The sequence below is a fragment of the Triticum aestivum genome, chromosome 2A (assembly GCF_018294505.1).
Source record: "Triticum aestivum cultivar Chinese Spring chromosome 2A, IWGSC CS RefSeq v2.1, whole genome shotgun sequence".
Classification (NCBI taxonomy): domain Eukaryota; kingdom Viridiplantae; phylum Streptophyta; class Magnoliopsida; order Poales; family Poaceae; genus Triticum; species Triticum aestivum.
The window spans coordinates 453,151,341-453,171,630 of NC_057797.1; positions in this window are offsets into that span (position 1 = coordinate 453,151,341).

The window sequence follows — 20,290 nt, forward strand, 5'->3', positions numbered from 1 at the left end:
AGCGTTGCATAGAATTGAAGAATCAGTTCTTCATTCCAATCGCAGATGTCAGAGCAAAAGTTTAGCAGTCCAGCATAGTGAAGAACACTGAAGACTGGTGCGAAGCACGGCAGAGATTCCATATCCACGTGAGGAATATGCTCATGTTAGAAGATCTTCTCCTTGTTGAACAGCACTGAGGAATAGAAATTGGCTTGACTAGCAGTCCAGAAACGCCTCTTCCTAATGCGAGCAGAGTCATATGGGTTGTAATCTTCGAAGAATACGTGCTCACCGAAGAAATCATTAGCCTTGAACTTTTGCTTGCGTGAGAATGGATCCTTTGGCTTCGGCAGAGGAGTGTCAGTGAGTTGCATCACGACCTCAGGAATCTCAATCGCAGGTTCTTCAGGCTGAGGAATTTCTGGTTCCTCCTCAGTGGCAGTCTGCATCGTTGGTTGTTCAGCAGCAGCAGTTTCTTTAGCGCTAGTGGCTGGAATTTCCTCATCGACAGATGCAGTGGGATGAGTTTCTTCAGAGCCCATGTGAACAGTTTGTGTGGGGGACTGAGGAATTTGCTGTAGAGGGGTGAACATTGGAGAGTTTGGATGCTGACTTTCCCAGAATTCATCACTAATTACGGGTGTGGAGCAGCCAATGTCCACATCTTCATCTTCCATTTCTTCAACGCCAGCCTCTTCCGCTGTGAAATGAGGCATAGGCGAGGAGATGACAGGTGTTGAAGGGATCGTATCCACTTCAATTTCTTCATCCAACGGTTCAGACGAAGCAGCAAAAGGAGTTTCTTCATCAGATCCGCTGGGGATCACATATTCTTCATCAAAAGGAACAAGGTCCTTTGATGGCCTGGTTGAGATGGGAACAACATCAATCGGATTTGCAAATGAACTTGTCATAGGCTTCATTTTCTTCGGAGCTGAAGAATCTGAAGCAACTGATGCTTTCCTTTTCTTCACTGCAGCATGCTCTGCAGCCTTGGTCTTCTTCACATCTGATGCAGATGGAAGGATTGGAGTTGAAGTTGGTGCAGGAGCAGCTGAGGAATCTGGTTGATTTTCTTCAGGCACAACTGATGCAGTTGCCCTGAGTTCTTCAGTTTCTTCAGGCACACCACTAGTGGGTGCCCTGGAAATTTCTTCAGTGGCTGGAATGCAGTCATCAGCCCTGGAACTCACATTTTCTTCAGCAGCCTGATTGTCATCAGCGGTGCTAGCATTTTCTTCAGTAGGCTGAGCAGATGCTTCAGCCTGAGGAATTTCCTGTTGCGTTGGGGCTGCAACATTGGAAGTGAAGTTATCTGCAAGTTTCACAAAACGAACCTTGGCTCCAAGCCAATCAGCGCGATATGTGTCAAAGTCATCACTGAGTTTCTTAATCTCAGTCTGAATAGTGACAAGTTCTTCAATTGTCATAGAGACAACTTTTTTCTTCAGATAGCGCTCTTTCCTGTACTACACTTTCTTGATCTGCCCGGCCTTCTCAAATTTCCACTTTTCTTCTTGAATGAAGTGGTCAGCATGTGACTCTGGCCAGGAGTCGGCTTGAAGTCAGGCAAGGGAGTGTTGGGGTCCTTTTGCCCATCATCAATGTAGTCAAGGATCAGCTTGGGATCCAAAAGCAGTGGCACCTCAGATCCTTTGGCTCTAGCGGCCCTGACTTGCCTGTCTCTGATGACTTCTACAAGTTCATCATCATCAGCTTCGTCTTCATCAGACGGCACTTGGAAAGTGACTTGCTTCTTTTGAGGACTTGGGCGAGGACCATGTCCAGCAGTGGCCTTTGTCTTCAGCAGTGAGGGGCCAGCTGAGGACCTTGGTGCAGCTAAGGAACTAGCTGAGACACCTGAGGCAATGGAGATGCCGGCAGTCCTTTGGCACGAGGCGAGATGCACAGGTGCTAAGGATTTAGTCGGAACAGCTGAAGGCTTTGGCGGAGGAGCTGAGGGCTTTGGAGGAACAGGAGCAACATGAGGAATTTGCCGTGAGGGCTTTGAGGATTCTGGCCGTGAGGGCATTGCTGAGGAACTTGGCCTTGAGGGCATTGTTGGTGAAGCACTTGGCTTGCATGCAGGCTTCTTTGACATAGCCTTCCTTGGCTTGACAGCAAAGGCCTCAGCAGAGGCAGCAGCAGCAGTAGCAGCAGAGTCTTCATTAAATTTCCTCACTGCTCATCTGGCTTGCTTAGCGAGCTTCGCTTGGCGCTTGGCTCATTCATTAGTATAGTCCTCACCGCGCTTGAGGCTGGTGGGATCAGTGATTTGGCCAGGTGCCAATGGAGCTCTTGGGCATGGAGGATTGAGTGTGAATTTCTTCATGTACTTAGGAGTGACATATCTGTACTCCCTCCATTCTCTTGCCCATCTCCTCTCTATCTTCTGAATGCGCACTTTGCGCTCATTCTTGGTTTCCTCAGTAGGTGTGCAGTACCCAGCATATATGCCATCAGGGATCTCAAATGTTGTATTTACCTCAGGCCTCTTTCCTCCCTTCTGTGGCTTCTTACCGTCAGCCATTTTCTTCAGTTGAGGAATTTGAACAATTGAATTCTCTGAAGAAGTATGCAACTTTGCTTCGAGGAACGCTGCAAATGAGTTAAGTTGATGAGAACCTAGTGATTCAGCAGCTGACATGTGTACCTGTGAACAGAGTATAGTTGCGAGGAATTTGGAGAGGTCATATGCGTTCTCAGAAGGTTTTGAAAAAAGAACAAGTTTGAGGAATTTGACCAGATGAGTCTTGAAGAATTTCACTAAGTGTTCTTTGTCTTAGGTTCCAGAGATGTGTAGATTAAAAATCCACACATTTGAGGAATCTTGAAGAAAAAACATGGCTTAGAGAAACGAGTCAAGAACAGATGACTTGTGAGGTGTTTAGTGTGTGAATCTATGAAGAAAAACACCTTTGAAGATTTTGAAGATAATCATTCGAATCAACGAGGGTAGTAAAAGTAACTTTTAATTACCCTAGACGAAGAACACGACGAACTGGAGTGAGGAGATGTGAAGTTTGTCTGTGCAGATCTTCCACGCCCTAACTTGGCGGAGGAAGACAGCTACGGCGACGGCAGAGTGAAGATTTCCGCGGTTGGCACGAGTACATCGGCGACGAGGTCCAGGCAGTGAAGCTCTTCCTCACTAGCGGCGATGAAGTAGCGGCGGCGCTAGGGTTTGAGAAGCTCGAGCTGGAGAGAGAGGTCGAGCGGAGTAAAAGAAGTGAGGAAGGGAAGGAGGGGTATTTATAGCCACGGTGAAAAACTGTTCGCCCTAAGAAATTGGACAAACGTGCCCCTGACCCTTCTCATTCGCATGACATGTGTCACCCACATAGTGAGAGGTGGAGATCATGTTAGATCATGGGTGAGTGGATAAGTGTATCATGGGATGCGGAACGGTTTGAGAGGCAAAGCCAAAAATTTCGATAAGATAGGTTTTAAAGTTCCGTTCGCAATTTCTTCAGCTGACAAGGACACAGTGAAGATTTTGAACGAGTTTCAAATAGAACGCACATGAAGAATTTGTGAATAGATTGGGTTGAGTATAGCATAGAGGGGAAGGGTCCGATCACATTCACTTAGCAGAGAACCAACTTGAAGAAATAGCAATAAGTGAATGTTGTAGAGGACATAAACTCATATATATATATAGCCAATGAAGAAAAACGACGGAACCAGTGAAGACTATGCAAAGTTGAAGAATATGAATAATTTGAGGAATTTCAACTTTTGGTGGCGACGTGACCCACCGTATAAGAATGATGATTTCAGACACCGCGTACAATTATCGTAGGGTTCTGAGAATCAAATTCTTCATTAATTTCTTCACACTAAGAGTGTTATTCTTCATTGATTGAAGAAAAACGTTTCTTCATGTGTTGCACATCTAAGTCATCAATTTTGCGTAAGTGTTAGGATGAGTGTCCTTTTCAAAGAATATTCGAAGATTCTAGGATATTTAGCTCACACCGCAACTTGCTAAATCTATTCTCATCCAAGGGCTTTGTGAAGATATCGGCTAGTTGTTCTTCAGTCTTCACATGCTCAATAGAAATGTCTCCCTTCAACACATGATCACGAAGAAAATGATGACGTATCTGAATGTGCTTTGTCTTCGAGTGCTGAACTGGGTTGTGAGCAATCTTGATGGCACTCTCATTGTCACAGAAGAGAGGCACATTCTTCATGTTGACGTTGTAGTCCTTGAGAGTTTGCTTCATCCATAGCAATTGGGCACAGCAAGAACCAGCGGCAATGTACTCAGCTTCAGCAGTAGATAGTGATACGCAGTTCTGTTTCTTCGAGGACAAACAGACCAAAGATCGTCCGAGGAAATGACATGTACCAGATGTTGACTTGCGGTCCACACGATCACTAGCATAGTCAGAGTCAAAATATCCAATGAGATCAAAAGCCGAGCCCTTGGGGTACCATAATCCAAGTGTTGGTGTGTGAGCTAGATATCGAAGAATATGCTTCACATCCTTATGGTGTGATTCCTTCGGTGTAGCTTGAAATCGGGCACACATGCAAACACTAAGCATTATATCTAGCCTAGATGCACATAAGTACAATAAGGAACCTATCATGGAGCGGTATACCTTATGATCGAAGTCAATACCATTTTCATCAGTGCACAGATGGCCATTTGTGGGCATAGGAATTTTGACACCTTTGCAATCTTGCATGCCGAATGTCCTCAGTACATCCTTGAGGTATTTCTCCTGAGATATGAATATGCCATTGCGTTGTTGACGAATTTGAAGACCTAAGAAGAATTTCAACTCTCCCATCCTAGACATTTGATATTCTTCACTCATCATATATGCAAATTCATCACTATAACATTGGTCAGTACAGCCAAAGATAATATCATCAACATATATTTGGCACACAAACAATTCACCGTCATAAGATTTAGTGAAAAGAGTAGGGTCGAGTGAACCGGGTTTAAAGCCTTTCTTCATGAAGAGTTCCTTCAAGGTATCATACCAAGCCCATGGGGCCTGCTTGAGGCCATAGAGGGCCTTGTTGAGTCTGAAGACTTTGTCAGGATTCTTTGGATCTTCAAAACCTGGGGGTTGAGCAACATATACTTCTTCCTCAAGCTTACCATTGAGGAATGCACTTTTCACATCCATTTGATATAAAGTGATATCATGATGGTTAACATAAGCAAGTAATATGCGAATAGCCTCAAGTCTAGCAACAGGTGCAAAAGTTTCATCGAAATCAATTCCTTCAACCTGTGTGTAGCCTTGAGCTACAAGCCGTGCCTTATTCCTCACCACAAGGCCATTTTCATCTTGCTTGTTGCGGTAGATCCACTTTGTGCCGATGATATTGTGCTTGCGAGGATCTGGACGTTTGACCAGTTCCCGAACATTGTTGAGCTCGAACTGATGTAATTCTTCTTGCATGGCCTGAATCCACTCAGGCTCCAGAAATGCTTCATCTACCTTAGTGGGCTCTGTAATAGAGACAAAAGCATAGTGCCCACAAAAGTTAGACAAATGTGAAGCTTTTGAGCGTGTGAGAGGACCTGGCGCTTTGATGCCATTGATGATCTTTTCAACTTGCACTTCTTTTGCAATGCGAGGATGAGCTGGTTGTCGTTGAAGAATTTGATCAGTGTTTTCTTTAGCACCATTTTCCTCAGCATTTTCTTCAGGTGCATTAGCCCGATGTTCTTCATGTTCTGGAATGAATTCTTCAGCAGATTCTTCAGTACGAATGACATCCTCAGTAGCCTTGAACTTGATAGTTTCCTCAGGTGCTGGTTCATCTATCACAGTAGGTAGGTGCTCTCTTTGCGGGCCATTAGTTTCATCAAACCGCACATCTACAGTTTCAACAACTTTGTGAAGGACGTTGTTGAAGACTCTGTAGGTGTGCGAGTCCTTTCCGTAACCAAGCATAAAACCTTCATGTGCTTTCGGTGCAAATTTTGAGTTGTGATGAGGATCCCTAATCCAACATTTACCACCGAAGACTTTGAAATAACTTACATTGGGTTTCTTGTTAGTGAGGAGTTCATAGGCAGTCTTTTTGAAGAATTTGTGAAGATATACTCTGTTGATGATGTGGCATGCAGTATAAATTGCCTCGGTCCAGAAACGACGAGGCGTTTTGTATTCATCAAGCATAGTGCGAGCCATCTCAGCAAGAGTCATGTTCTTGCCCTCCACGACGCCATTCTACTGAGGAGTGTAAGGAGCAGATAACTCATGAGTAATACCAAGTTCATCAAGATAGTCATCGAGACCAGAATTCTTGAACTCAGTGCCATTTTCACTTCTGATGTGCTTGATCTTCACACCAAAGTTGGTTGAAGCCCTCGAGGAAAATCATTTGAAGACTTCCTGCACTTCATGTTTGTAAGTAACAAGGTGTACCCATGTGTAGCGAGAATAATCATCAACAATAACAAAGCCATATTGAGATGCTTCATTTGAAATAGCAAAATAATGATTAGGACGAAAGGGATCCATGTGAAGCAATTCAAACGGGCGAGTTGTGGTCATGATAGTCTTTGTTGGATGCTTGGCCTTCGTCATCTTCCCAACTTCACAGGCTCCACATAGGTGATCCTTGAGGAATTTGACATTCTCAATGCCAATGACATGCTTCTTCTTCGCAAGCGTGTGCAAATTCCTCATGCCTGCATGACCAAGTCGTCGATGCCAGAGCCAGCCTTCTGAAGCTTTTGCAAGTAAGCACACGGCTGGTTGTGGTCCTGTAGAGAAATCAACAATATACAAGTCTCCTCTCCTAAAGCCTTCGAAGACTTTGGAATTGTCAGCTTCCATAACCACAACACAATGGTACTTGCCAAAGACAACAACCATATCAAGATCACAAAGCATTGAGACAGACATAAGGTTGTATCCTAAGGACTCAACAAGCATGACTTTGTCCATGTGTTGATCCTTTGTAATCGCAACCTTACCTAGACCCAATACCTGACTTTTGCCTTTGTCAGCAAAGATGATATGCTCCAGATGCGACGGAGATAATGGAGCATCCATCAATAGATTCTTGTCACCAGTCATGTGGTTTGTACATCCACTATCGAGGACCCACTCAGTGGCTTTGGGTTGATCATCCTGCAGACGAATTAGTGCATCTTACAAACTCATATACTTCATCAGTGAAGAATATGACATCAATTCATCAGATCAATTTCATCAAGTAAAAGAACTGATAAAGCAATATGAGGACGTGAGAAATGATAGTTCATTTCTTCATGATTAGCCTGCGTCCTATCAGGCATGCTCAGGTCTCTAGCAAATTCTTCAGATGATTACGTGCGTCTGGAGACCTGACCCTCAGAATAGATTAGTTCTTTTTCTTCACCACCCACATCTGAAAGGGTGGCAAAGAGTTCATCATTCTGCGAGCTCCATACAAGAAGGATGGCATAGAAGCCAGTCCATTTCGTTTCACATAAGAGGGGTTAGAGTAAGCATAAGAGTATGCAGAGAAATTCTTCGAGGACTTATGGACATAATGATTTGAAGAATAATGCACATATCCATAACCTTAGATCTTCCCTGCGAAACAGACGGGTTAGCAAGATGATGTTCATATGAGGACTTTGATCCATATGAGGAATTTGGTCCGTATGAGGACTTGAATCCATATGAAGAATTTGGTCCATATGAAGAATTTGATCTGGGGTTCCTATTCTTCATAGGTGGCGTCATGATGACATTCACCTGAAGATTTTCAAGGCATCTTTTGGGAACCCAGATTTTCTTCATAGGGGAGCCGTTCCTGCAGTTAGTGCCAACATATCTAGCAAATACTTCACCATTCTGATTTTTGAACAGTTTATAGTTGGAGTCAATTGACTCATCATTAGAATGAGGAGATTCACATGCAAATCTAGATAAGTTAGATGGATCAACTGGAGGTCCCTTTGCAGCAACCCATGTAGTTTTGGGGTACTGCTCAGGCTTCCAATATGTACCATCAGCATTGAGTTTCCTCTCAAAGGCGATACCCTCTTTCCTACGGTTCCTGTTGAGGATCTGCTTTTTAAACACATCACAAAGAGCCTGATGCCCTTTGAGGCTTTTGTACATGTCTGTCGTGTACAAGTCCTTCAGCCTTGCATCGTCAGTGATACTAGCAATGTCCTCAGATGAGGAATTAGTGATAGCAGAGGCATGTGAAGAATTTGAAACATTAGCAGCATTTGAACATTCAGGTGAAGAATTAGCAGATTCACGTTCAATGCACTTCAAGCATGGAGGAACAAATTCTTCCTGAGAAGCGCTGATTTGTTGAGCAAGTAATGAATCGTGCTCCTTCTGAATATCTTCATAACTCACTCTTAGCTTCTCAAGGTCTTGCTTTCTTTGAAGAAATTCATAAGAAAGCTTCTCATGATCAGATAAGAGAGTGTTATGTTGATCTTGAAGGGTGTCATACTTAGTGTGAAGTCTCTGAAGACTTTCAGCCAAAGCTTTAGTGCGATCCATTTCTTCACCCAACATATCATCACTTTTGTCTAGCATGTTTTGAACCTTTTCTAAAGCCCTTTGTTGTTTTACAGCAATCTTAGCAAGTTTAGAATAGCTGGGCTTAAGATTTTCATCAGATTCATTCTCACTTGATTCAGATGAGGTATATTTGAGTACCTTGGCACCCTTTGCCATGAAGCAGTAGGTGGGAGCGTAGTCTGTTGGAAATATGCCCTAGAGGCAATAATAAATTGGTTATTATTATATTTCCTTGTTCATGATAATCGTTTATTATCCATGCTAGAATTGTATTGATAGGAAACTCAGATACATGTGTGGATACATAGACAACACCATGTCCCTAGTAAGCCTCTAGTTAACTAGCTCGTTGATCAATAGATGGTTACGGTTTCCTGACCATGGACATTGGATGTCGTTGATAACGGGATCACATCATTAGGAGAATGATGTGATGGACAAGACCCAATCCTAAGCCTAGCACAAGATCGTGTAGTTCGTTTGCTAAAGCTATTCTAATGTCAAGTATCATTTCCTTAGACCATGAGATTGTGCAACTCCCGGATACCGTAGGAGTGCTTTGGGTGTGCCAAATGTCACAACATAACTGGGTGGCTATAAAGGTACACTACAGGTATCTCCGAAAGTGTCTGTTGGGTTGGCACGAATCAAGACTGGGATTTGTCACTCCTTGTAAACGGAGAGGTATCTCTGGGCCCACTCGGTAGGACATCATCATAATGTGCATAATGTGATCAAGGAGTTGATCACGGGATGATGTGTTACGGAACGAGTAAAGAGACTTGTCGGTAACGAGATTGAACAAAGGTATCGGGATACCGACGATCGAATCTCGGGCAAGTATCGTACCGCTAGACAAAGGGAATTGTATACGGGATTGATTAAGTCCTTGACATTGTGGTTCATCCAATGAGATCATCGTGAAGCATGTGGGAGCCAACACGGGTATCCAGATCCCATTGTTGGTTATTGACCGGAGAGGTGTCTCGGTCATGTCTACATGTTTCTCGAACCCGTAGGGTCTACACACTTAAGGTTCGATGATGCTAGGGTTATAGGGAAAGTATGTACGCGGTTACTGAATGTTGTTCGGAGTCCCGGATGAGATCCCGGACGTCATGAGGAGTTCCGGAATGGTCCGGAGGTAAAGATTTATATATGGGAAGTCCTGTTTTGGTCGCCGGAAAAGTTTCGGGTTTCATCGGTAATGTACCGGCACCACCAGGAGGGTCCCGGTGGTCCACCAAGTGGGGCCACCAGCCCCGGAGGGCTGCATGGGCCAAGTGTGGGAGGGGACCAGCCCCAGGTGGGCTGGTGGGCCCCCCCCCACCAAGGACCAAGGCTCAAGGGAGAGTGGAAGGGGGCAAACCCTAGGCTCAGATGGGCCTAAGGCCCACCTAGTGGTGCGCCCCCCTCTCTCCCCCCTTGGACGCCCCCCTAGATGGGATCTAGGGCTGGCCGCCACCCCTAGGGGTGGAAACCTAGGTGGGGGCGCAGCCCCTCCCCTCCCCTTATATATACTTGAGGTTTTGGGCTGCCAGAGACACGAATTCTTCCCCTGTTGGTGCAGCCCTACCCCTCTCCCTCCTCGTCTCTCGTAGTGCTTAGCGAAGCCCTGCTGGAGTCCCGCACTCCTCCACCACCACCACGCCGTCGTGCTGCTGCTGGATGGAGTCTTCCCAACCTCTCCTTCTCCCCTTGCTGGATCAAGGCGTAGGAGACGTCACCAAGCTGTACGTGTGTTGAACGCGGAGGTGCCGTCCATTCGGCACTAGGATCATCGGTGATTTGGATCACGACGAGTATGACTCCATCAACCCCGTTCACTTGAACGCTTCCGCTTAGCGATCTACAAGGGTAGGTAGATGCACTCTCCTTCCCCTCGTTGCTAGATTACTCCATAGATTGATCTTGGTGATGCGTAGAAATTTTTGAATTTCTGCTACGTTCCCCAATAGTGGCATCATGAGCTTGGTCTATGCGTAGTTTCTATGCACGAGTAGAACACAAAGTAGTTGTGGGCGTTGATTTTTTTCAATATGCTTACCGTTACTAGTCCAATCTTGATTCGGCGGCATTGTGGGATGAAGCGGCCTGGACCGACCTTACACGTACTCTTACGTGAGACTGGTTCCACCGACTGACATGCACTAGTTGCATAAGGTGGCTAGCGGGTGTCTGTCTCTCCCACTTTAGTCGGATCGGATTCGATGATAAAGGGTCCTTATGAAGGGTAAATAGCAATTGGCATATCACGTTGTGGTTTTTGCGTAGGTAAGAAACGTTCTTGCTAGAAACCCATAGCAGCCACGTAAAACATGCAAACAACAATTAGAGGACGTCTAACTTGTTTTTGCAGGGTATGCTATGTGATGTGATATGGTCAAGAAGAATGTGATGAATGATATGTGATGTATGAGATTGATCATGTTCTTGTAATAGGAATCACGACTTGCATGTCGATGAGTATGACGACCGGCAGGAGCCATAGGAGTTGTCTTTATTTATTGTATGACCTGCGTGTCATTGAACAACGCTATGTAATTACTTTACTTTATTGCTAACCGGTAGCCATAGTAGTAGAATTAATAGTTGGCGAGCAACTTCATGGAGACACGATGATGGAGATCATGATGATGGAGATCATGGTGTCATGCCGGTGACAAGATGATCATGGAGCCCCAAGATGGAGATCAAAGGAGCTATATGATATTGGCCATATCATGTCACTATTATTTGATTGCATGTGATGTTTATCATGTTTTTGCATCTTGTTTACTTAGAACGACGGTAGTAAATAAGATGATCCCTCATAATAATTTCAAGAAAGTGTTCCCCCTAACTGTGCACCGTTGCGACAGTTCGTTGTTTCGAAGCACCACGTGATGATCGGGTGTGATAGATTCCAACGTTCACATACAACGGGTGTAAGACAGATTTACACATGCAAACACTTAGGTTGACTTGACGAGCCTAGCATGTACAGACATGGCCTCGGAACACAGAAGACCGAAAGGTCGAACATGAGTCGTATAGAAGATACGATCAACATGAAGATGTTCACCGATGTTGACTAGTCCGTCTCACGTGATGATCGGACACGGCCTAGTTGAATCGGATCATGTAATCACTTAGATGACTAGAGGGATGTCTATCTGAGTGGGAGTTCATAAGATGAACTTAATTATCCTGAACATAGTCAAAAGGTCTTCGCAAATTATGTCATAGCTCGCGCTTCAGTTTAGATATGTTCCTAGAGAAAATTTAGTTGAAAGTTGATAGTAGCAATTATGCGGACTAGGTTCGTAAACTGAGGATTGTCCTCATTGCTTCAAAGAAGGCTTATGTCCTTAATGCACCGCTCAGTGTGCTAAACCTCGAACGTCGTCTGTGGATGTTGCAAACATCCGACATACACGTTTGATAACTACGTGATAGTTCAGTTAAACGGTTTAGAGTTGAGGCACCGAAGACGGTTTTGAAACGTCGCGAAACATATGAGATGTTTCAAGGGCTGAAATTGGGATTTCAGGCTCGTGCCCACGTCAAGAGGTATAAGACCTCCGACGATTTTCTTAGCCTGCAAACCAAGGGAGAAAAGCTCAATTGTTGAGCTTGTGCTCAGATTGTCTGAGTACAACAATCATTTGAATCGAGTGGGAGTTGATCTTCCAGATGAGATACTGATGTTTCTCCGAAGTAATTACCACCAAGATGCTAGAGCTTCGTGATGAACTATAATATATCGGGGACATATATGATGATTCTTGAGATATTCGCGATGTTTGACACCACAAAAGTAGAAATCAAGAAGGAGCATCAATTGTTGATGGTTGGTGAAACCACTAGTTTCAAGAAGGGCAAGGGCAAGAAGGGATACTTCATGAAATGGAAAATCAGCTGGTACTCTAGTGAAGAAACCCAAGGTTGAACCCAAACCCGAGACTAAGTGCTTCTGTAATAAGGGGAACAACCACTGGAGCAGAATTACCCTAGATACTTGGTAGATAAGAAGGCTGGCAAGGTCGATAGAAGTATATTGGATATACATTGTGTTAATGTGTACTTTACTAGTACTCCTAGTAGCACCATGGTATTAGATACCGGTTCGGTTGCTAAGTGTTAGTAAACTCGAAATAAAAGGCTACGGAGTAAACGGAGACTAGCTAAAGGTGAGCTGGCGATATGTGTTGGAAGTTTTTCCCAAGCTTGATGTGATCAAGCGTCGCACGCTCCCTCTACCATCGAGATTGGTGTTTGCGTTGAGCATAGACATGATTGGATTATGTCTATCGCAATACGGTTATTCATTTAAGGAGAATAATGGTTACTCTGTTTATTTGAATAATACCTTCAATGGTCTTGCACCTAAAACGAATGGTTTATTGAATCTCGATCATAGTGATACACATGTTCATGCCAAAAGATATAAGATAGTAATGATAGTACCACCTACTTGTGGCACTACCACGTAAGTCATATCGGTATAAAACGCATGAAGAAGCTCCATGTTGATGGATCTTTGGGCTCACTCGTTTTTGAAAAGTTTGAGACATGCGAACCATGTCTATTGGTGTATATGCATGAAGAAACTCCATGCAAATGGACCGTTTGGACTCACTTGATTTTGAATCACTTGAGACATGCAAATCATACCACATGGACAAAATGACTGAAAGCCTCGTTTTCAGTAAAATGGAACTAGAAAGCAACTTGTTGGAAGTAATACATTTTGATGTGTGCAGTCCAATGAGTGTTGAGGCGTGTAGTGGATATCGTTATGTTCTTACTTCACAAATGATTTGAGTAGATGTTGAGTGTATTTACTTGATGAATCACGAGTCTGAATTATTGAAAGGTTCAAGTAATTTCAGGGTGAAGGTGAGAGATCGTCGTGACAAGAGGATAAAATGTCTATGATATGATCATAGAGATGAATATCTGAATTACGAGTTTGGCACAGAATTAAGACATTGTGGAAATTGTTTCACAACTAATACAGCCTGGAACACCATAGTGTGATGGTGTGTCCGAACATCATAATTGCACCCTATTGGATATGATGCATACCATGATGTCTCTTATCAAATTACCACAATAGTTCATGGGTTAGGCATTAGAGACAACCACATTCACTTTAAATAGGGCACCACGTAATTCCGATGAGATGACACCGTATGAACTATGGTTTAGAGAAACCTAAGCTGTCATTTCTTAAAAGTTTGGGGCTGCAACGCTTATGTGAAAAAGTTTCAAGCCGATAAGCTCGAACCCAAAGCGGATAAATGCATCTTCATAGGACACCCAAAAACCAGTTGGGTATACCTCCTGTCTCAGATCCGAAAGCAATAAGGGATTGTTTCTAGAATCGGGTCCTTTCTCGACAAAAAGTTTCTCTCGAAAGAATTGAGTGGGAGGATGGTGGAGAGTTGATGAGGTTATTGAACCGTCTCTTCAACTAGTGTGTGGCAGGGCACAGTGAGTTGTTCCTATGGCACCTACACCAATTGAAGTAGAAGCTTATGATAGTGATCATGAAACTTCAGATCAAGTCACTACAAAACCTCGTGGGATGACAAGGATGCGTACTACTTCAGAGTGGTACGTAATCCTGTCTTGGAAGTCATGTTGCTAGACAACAATGAACCTACGAGCTATGGAGAAGCGATGGTGGGCCTAGATTCCAAAATGGCTCGAGGCCATATAATCCGAGAGAGGATCCATATATGAAAACAAAGTGTAGACTTTGGAAGAACTACTTGATGGTCATAAGGCTGTTAGGTACATATGGATTTTAAAAGGAAGACAGACAATGATGGTAAGTATCACCATTGAGAAAGCTCGACTTGTCGTTAAGATGTTTCCCGACAAGTTCAAGGAGTTGACTACGATGAGACTTTCTCACACGTAGCGATGCTAAAAGTCTGTTGGAATTATGTTAGTAGTTACTGCATTATTTATGAAATCATGCAGATAGGATGTCAAAACATTGTTTCCTCGATGATTTTCTTGAGGAAAGGTTGTATGAGATACAACCGGAAGGTTTTGTCAATCCTGAAAGATGCTAACAAGTATGCAAAGCTCCAGCAATCCTTCTAAGGACTGGAGTAAGCATCTCGGAGTTGGAATGTATGCTTTGATGAGATGATCAAAGTTTTGGGTGTATACAAAGTTTATGAGAAACTTGTATTTCCAAAGAAGTGAGTGGGAGCACTATAGAATTTCTGATGAGTATATGTTGTTGATCAGAAATGACGTAGAATTTCTGGAAAGCATATAGGGTTATTTGGAAAGTGTTTTTTAATGGAAAGCCTAGATTAAGCTACTTGAACATTGAGCATCAAGATCTATAAGGATAGATCAAAACGCTTAATGGTATTTTCAAATGAGCACATACCTTGACATGATCTTGAAGGTGTTCAAGATGGATTAGTCAAAGAAGGAGTTCTTGCCTGAGTTGTAAGGTATGAAGTTAAGACTTAAAGCTCGACCACGGCAGAAGAAAGAGGAAGGACGAAGGTCGTCCCCTATGCTTTTGTCATAGGATCTATACGGTATGCCATGCTGAGTACCGCACCTGATGGGTGCCTTGCCACATATCTGGCAAGAGGGTACAAAGGTAATCTAGGAGCAGATCACCAGATAGCGGTCTAAATTATCCTTAGAGGAATAAGGATATGTTTCTCGGTTATGGAGGTGATAAAGAGTTCGACGTAAAGAGCTACGTCGATGCAAGCTTAAACCTATCCGGATAGCTCTGAGTAGAGATACCGGATACGTATAATGGAGCAACAATTTAGAATAGCTCCAAGTAGAACAGTTATTTGAAATGGCTTCAAATGTAGCGTAGTAGTTGCATCTACAAGATGACATAGAAATTTGCGAAGTACATACGGATCTGAATGCTGCAGACCCGTTGACTGAAACCTCTCTCACAAGCATAACATGATCAAACCCAGAACTCTTGGGTGTTAGTCACATGAGGATGTGACCTTGAGTGTTAATCACATATCGATGAGAACTGGATTATTGACTCTAGTGCAAGTGGGAGAGTGTTGGAAATATGCCCTAGAGGCAATAATAAATTGGTTATTATTATATTTCCTTGTTCATGATAATCGTTTATTATCCATGCTAGAATTGTATTGATAGGAAACTCAGATACATGTGTGGATACATAGACAACACCATGTCCCTAGTAAGCCTCTAGTTGACTAGCTCGTTGATCAATAGATGGTTATGGTTTCCTGACCATGGACATTGGATGTCGTTGATAACGGGATCACATCATTAGGAGAATGATGTGATGGACAAGACCCAATCCTAAGCCTAGCACAAGATCGTGTAGTTCGTTTGCTAAAGCTATTCTAATGTCAAGTATCATTTCCTTAGACCATGAGATTGTGCAACTCCCGGATACTGTAGGAGTGCTTTGAGCGTGCCAAACGTCACAACGTAACTGGGTGGCTATAAAGGTACACTACAGGTATCTCCGAAAGTGTTTGTTGGGTTGGCACGAATCAAGACTGGGATTTGTCACTCCTTGTAAACGGAGAGGTATCTCTGGGCCCACTCGGAAGGACATCATCATAATGTGCACAATGTGATCAAGGAGTTGATCATGGGATGAGGTGTTACGGAACGAGTAAAGAGACTTGCCGGTAATGAGATTGAACAAAGGTATCGGGATACCGATGATCGAATCTCGGGCAAGTATCGTACCGCTAGACAAAGGGAATTGTATACGGGATTGATTAAGTCCTTGACATCGTGGTTCATCCGATGAGATCATCGTGAAGCATGTGGGAGCCAACATGGGTATCCAGATCCTGCTGTTGGTTATTGACCGGAGAGGTGTCTCGGTCATGTCTACATGTTTCTCGAACCCGTAGGGTCTACACACTTAAGGTTCGATGACGCTAGGGTTATAGGGAAAGTATGTACGCGGTTACCGAATGTTGCTCAGAGTCCCGGATGAGATCCTGGACGTCACGAGGAGTTCCGGAATGGTCCGGAGGTAAAGATTTATATATGGGAAGTCCTGTTTTGGTCGCCGGAAAAGTTTCGGGTTTTATCGGTAATGTACCGGGACCACCGGGAGGGTCCCGGTGGTCCACCAAGTGGGGCCACCAGCCCCGAAGGGCTGCATGGGCCAAGTGTGGGAGGGGACCAGCCCCAGGTGGGCTGGTGCGCCCCCCCCACCAAGGCCCAAGGCTCAAGAGAGAGTGGAAGGGGGCAAACCCTAGGCTCAGATGGGCCTAAGGCCCACCTAGTGGTGCGCCCCCCTCTCTCCCCCCTTGGCCGCCCCCCTAGATGGGATCTAGGGCTGGCCGCCACCCCTAGGGGTGGAAACCTAGGTGGGGGCGCAGCCCCTCCCCTCCCCCTATATATACTTGAGGTTTTGGGCTGCCAGAGACACGAATTCTTCTCCTGTTGGTGCAGCCCTACCCCTCTCCCTCCTCGTCTCTCGTAGTGCTTAGCGAAGCCCTGCTGGAGTCCCGCACTCCTCCACCACCACCACGCCATCGTGCTGCTGCTGGATGGAGTCTTCCCAACCTCTCCTTCTCCCCTTGCTGGATCAAGGCGTAGGAGACGTCACCGGGTTGTACGTGTGTTGAACGCGGAGGTGTCGTCCATTCGGCACTAGGATCATCGGTGATTTGGATCACGACGAGTACGACTCCATCAACCCCGTTCACTTGAACGCTTCCGCTTAGCGATCTACAAGGGTATGTAGATGCACTCTCCTTCCCCTCGTTGCTAGATTACTCCATAGATTGATCTTGGTGATGCGTAGAAAATTTTGAATTTCTGCTACGTTCCCCAACATAGTCATCATCCCCTTCATCAGCTTTGTTGGTGAGGTTATTTTCTTCAGTGTTGAAGATAGACTTGCTGACGAATGCAGTAGCGAGAGCTAGGCTCGCCACTCCGGATTCGGACTCCTCAGATGACTCCTCTTCCTCATTTTCTTCAGATTCGGCCTCAGAGTCCATTTCCTTGCCAATGAATGCCCTGGCCTTCTTGGAGCTGCTCTTCTTGTGATATGAAGGCTTTGAGGATTTTGATGATGAGGATTTTGAGGATTTCTTCTTTTTCTTCGCATCGTCAGAACTGTAATCCTTTTATTTCTTCTTCTTTGATTCCTTTTCCCATTGAGGACAGTCTTGAATGTAATGTCCAGGCTTCTTGCATTTGTGGCAGAGCCTCCTCTTGTAGTCACTTGATGAGGAATCATTGCTCCTTGAGGGTCTTCCAAGGTGACCATATCTTGAGAACTTTTGGAACTTCTTCACGAGCAGAGCCAGATCATGGCTCAGTTCTTCAGGATCACCAAGGCTGCTATCAGAGTCTTCATCTTCGGACTCAGATACTGCCTTGGCCTTTAGTGCACGTGATCTGCCATAGCTTGAACCATAGAGATCTCTCTTTTCAGCAAGTTGGAACTCATGAGTATTTAGCCTCTCGAGAATATTAGCGGGATCAAATGACTTGTAATCAGCACGTTCTTGGATCATCAATGCCAGAGTGTCAAAAGAGGAATCAAGCGATCTCAGCAATTTCTTCACCACCTCATGGTCGGTGATGTTAGTGGCACCAAGTGCTTGAAGCTCATTTGAGATGTCAGTGAGGCGATCGAAGGTTTGTTGAACATTTTCATTGTCGAGTCTTTTGAAGCGGTTGAAGAGATTGTGAAGAACATCAACTCGAGAGTCACGCTGAGTTGAGACTCCTTCATTCACTTTGGACAACCTGTCCCAGATAAGCTTCGCTGTCTCCAAAGCACTCACTCTACCATACTGTCCTTTGCTTAGATGGCCACATATGATATTCTTCGCTTGAGAGTCGAGTTGCTTGAATCTCTTCACATCAGCAGCATTCAGAGAAGGTGTGACTGAGGGAACACCATTTTCCACAACATACCAGAGATCATTATCAATTGCTTCAAGACGCATTCGCATCTTATTCTTCCAGTAGGGGTAGTCCGTCCCATCGAAGGTAGGACACCCAGCAGAGACCTTGATCATACCTGCGGTCGACATAACTAAAACTCTAGGCGGTTAAACCAAAATCACACAGAACAAGGGAGTACCTTGCTCTGATACCAATTGAAAGTGCGTTATATCGACTAGAGGGGGTGAATAGGCGATTTTTATGAAATTCTTCACTGAGGAATTTTTCCCTGAGGAAATTCCTTAGCGAAGAACTACTAGTAGCGGAATAAGTACTCAAAAGTAAACATAACAGAATACAAGCATAGTCATCATGATGAAATGAAGACAGGCACAGAGTACAGGAAGCGTAATCACAGGATAACACAGGATGAAGACAAACAGACTGAAGAAATTGAACTGAGGAAATTGAGAAAGTCTTCAGTCAAAGTCTTCAAACACAGATATGAACAAACACACAACATAGTTATGAGGAAATGAAAGAGTTGAGGGAATAGAACCAGTAAGCTCGGTGAAGACAATGATTTGGTAGACCAGTTCCAACTGCTGTCTCAGTTGTACGTCTGGTTGGAGCGGCTGAGTATTTAAACTCGAGGACACACAGTCCCGGACACCTAGTCCTGAACACGCAGCTCAGGACAGCCAGTCCTCACCGTATTCTCCTTGAACTAAGGTCACACAGACCTCGTCCAATCACTCGTGGTAAGTCTTCAGGCGGCTTCCAAACCTTCACAAACTTGGTCACTCGGCGATCCACAATTCCTCTTGGATGCTCTAGACCATGACACCTAACCGTCTGGAAGAAGCACAGTCTTCAAAGGTAACAGGCGTCGGATCCACGCAGGATCAATCTCTTCAGTGATGCTCAATCACTTGGGGTTTGTAGGTGTTTGGGTTTTGGGTTTTTGGTTTTTCCTCACTTGATGATTTTCGCTCAAAGTCCTCAGAGGATGGGTTGCTCTCAAATGACAAGTGTCAGTTTCTCTCGAAGCAGCCAACCAACTAGTGGTTGTAGGGGGCGGCTATTTATAGCCTAGGGAGTAGCCCGACATGATAAGACATAAATGCCCTTCAATGATATGACCGTTAGGTGGATAGATATTTTGGGACAGCTGGCGCATAGCACAGCAACGGTCGGAATTTTGAGTAGCAAAATCCTCAGGGCTATCATGTTCCTCACTGTGTAGGCAATCCGCACTAGCGAATTCCTAACTCCTTAGTCAGGACAAATTCCTCAGAGACCAGAAGAACTTTGTCTCTATCACTGAAGAAATTGACTGAACTGTATGAGATTTCCAATGGCTTCACTCGAAGGGATTGGTAGGTGTAGGATTTTGAGTTGAGCATCACATGGAAATTTTTCCTTAGTATTTCCTCGACCCCCTTTAACAGTACGATGTTTCCTATGACTCAAGAAAGAGAAAAAAACAAAACTATGAAAATGAAAGTCTTCAAGCTTCATATTCCTCGCATGAATATCAAGTCTTCACGGACACACCAATTTCTTCACTTTCAAAGTCTTCATGAAAGTCTTCAGAAATATCAAAATCTTCAGTCGAAGATATTTATTTTCAGGGGTCGACTTTTCCTGTAAATATCAAACTCCTCATAGACTTATAGACCTGTGTACACTCACAAATGCATTAGTCCCTTAACCTATAAGTCTTCAATACAACAAAATCACTGAGGGGCACTAGATGCACTTACATCACCCACTTCCTATGCATAGGGATTTTGTGAGCAAACAACAATCAACTAGCATAGGAAGGCAAAACAAGTGCAACTTCAAAACAATCAACACATAGAGAAGAAACTTGATATTACTGAGATATGTAAGGG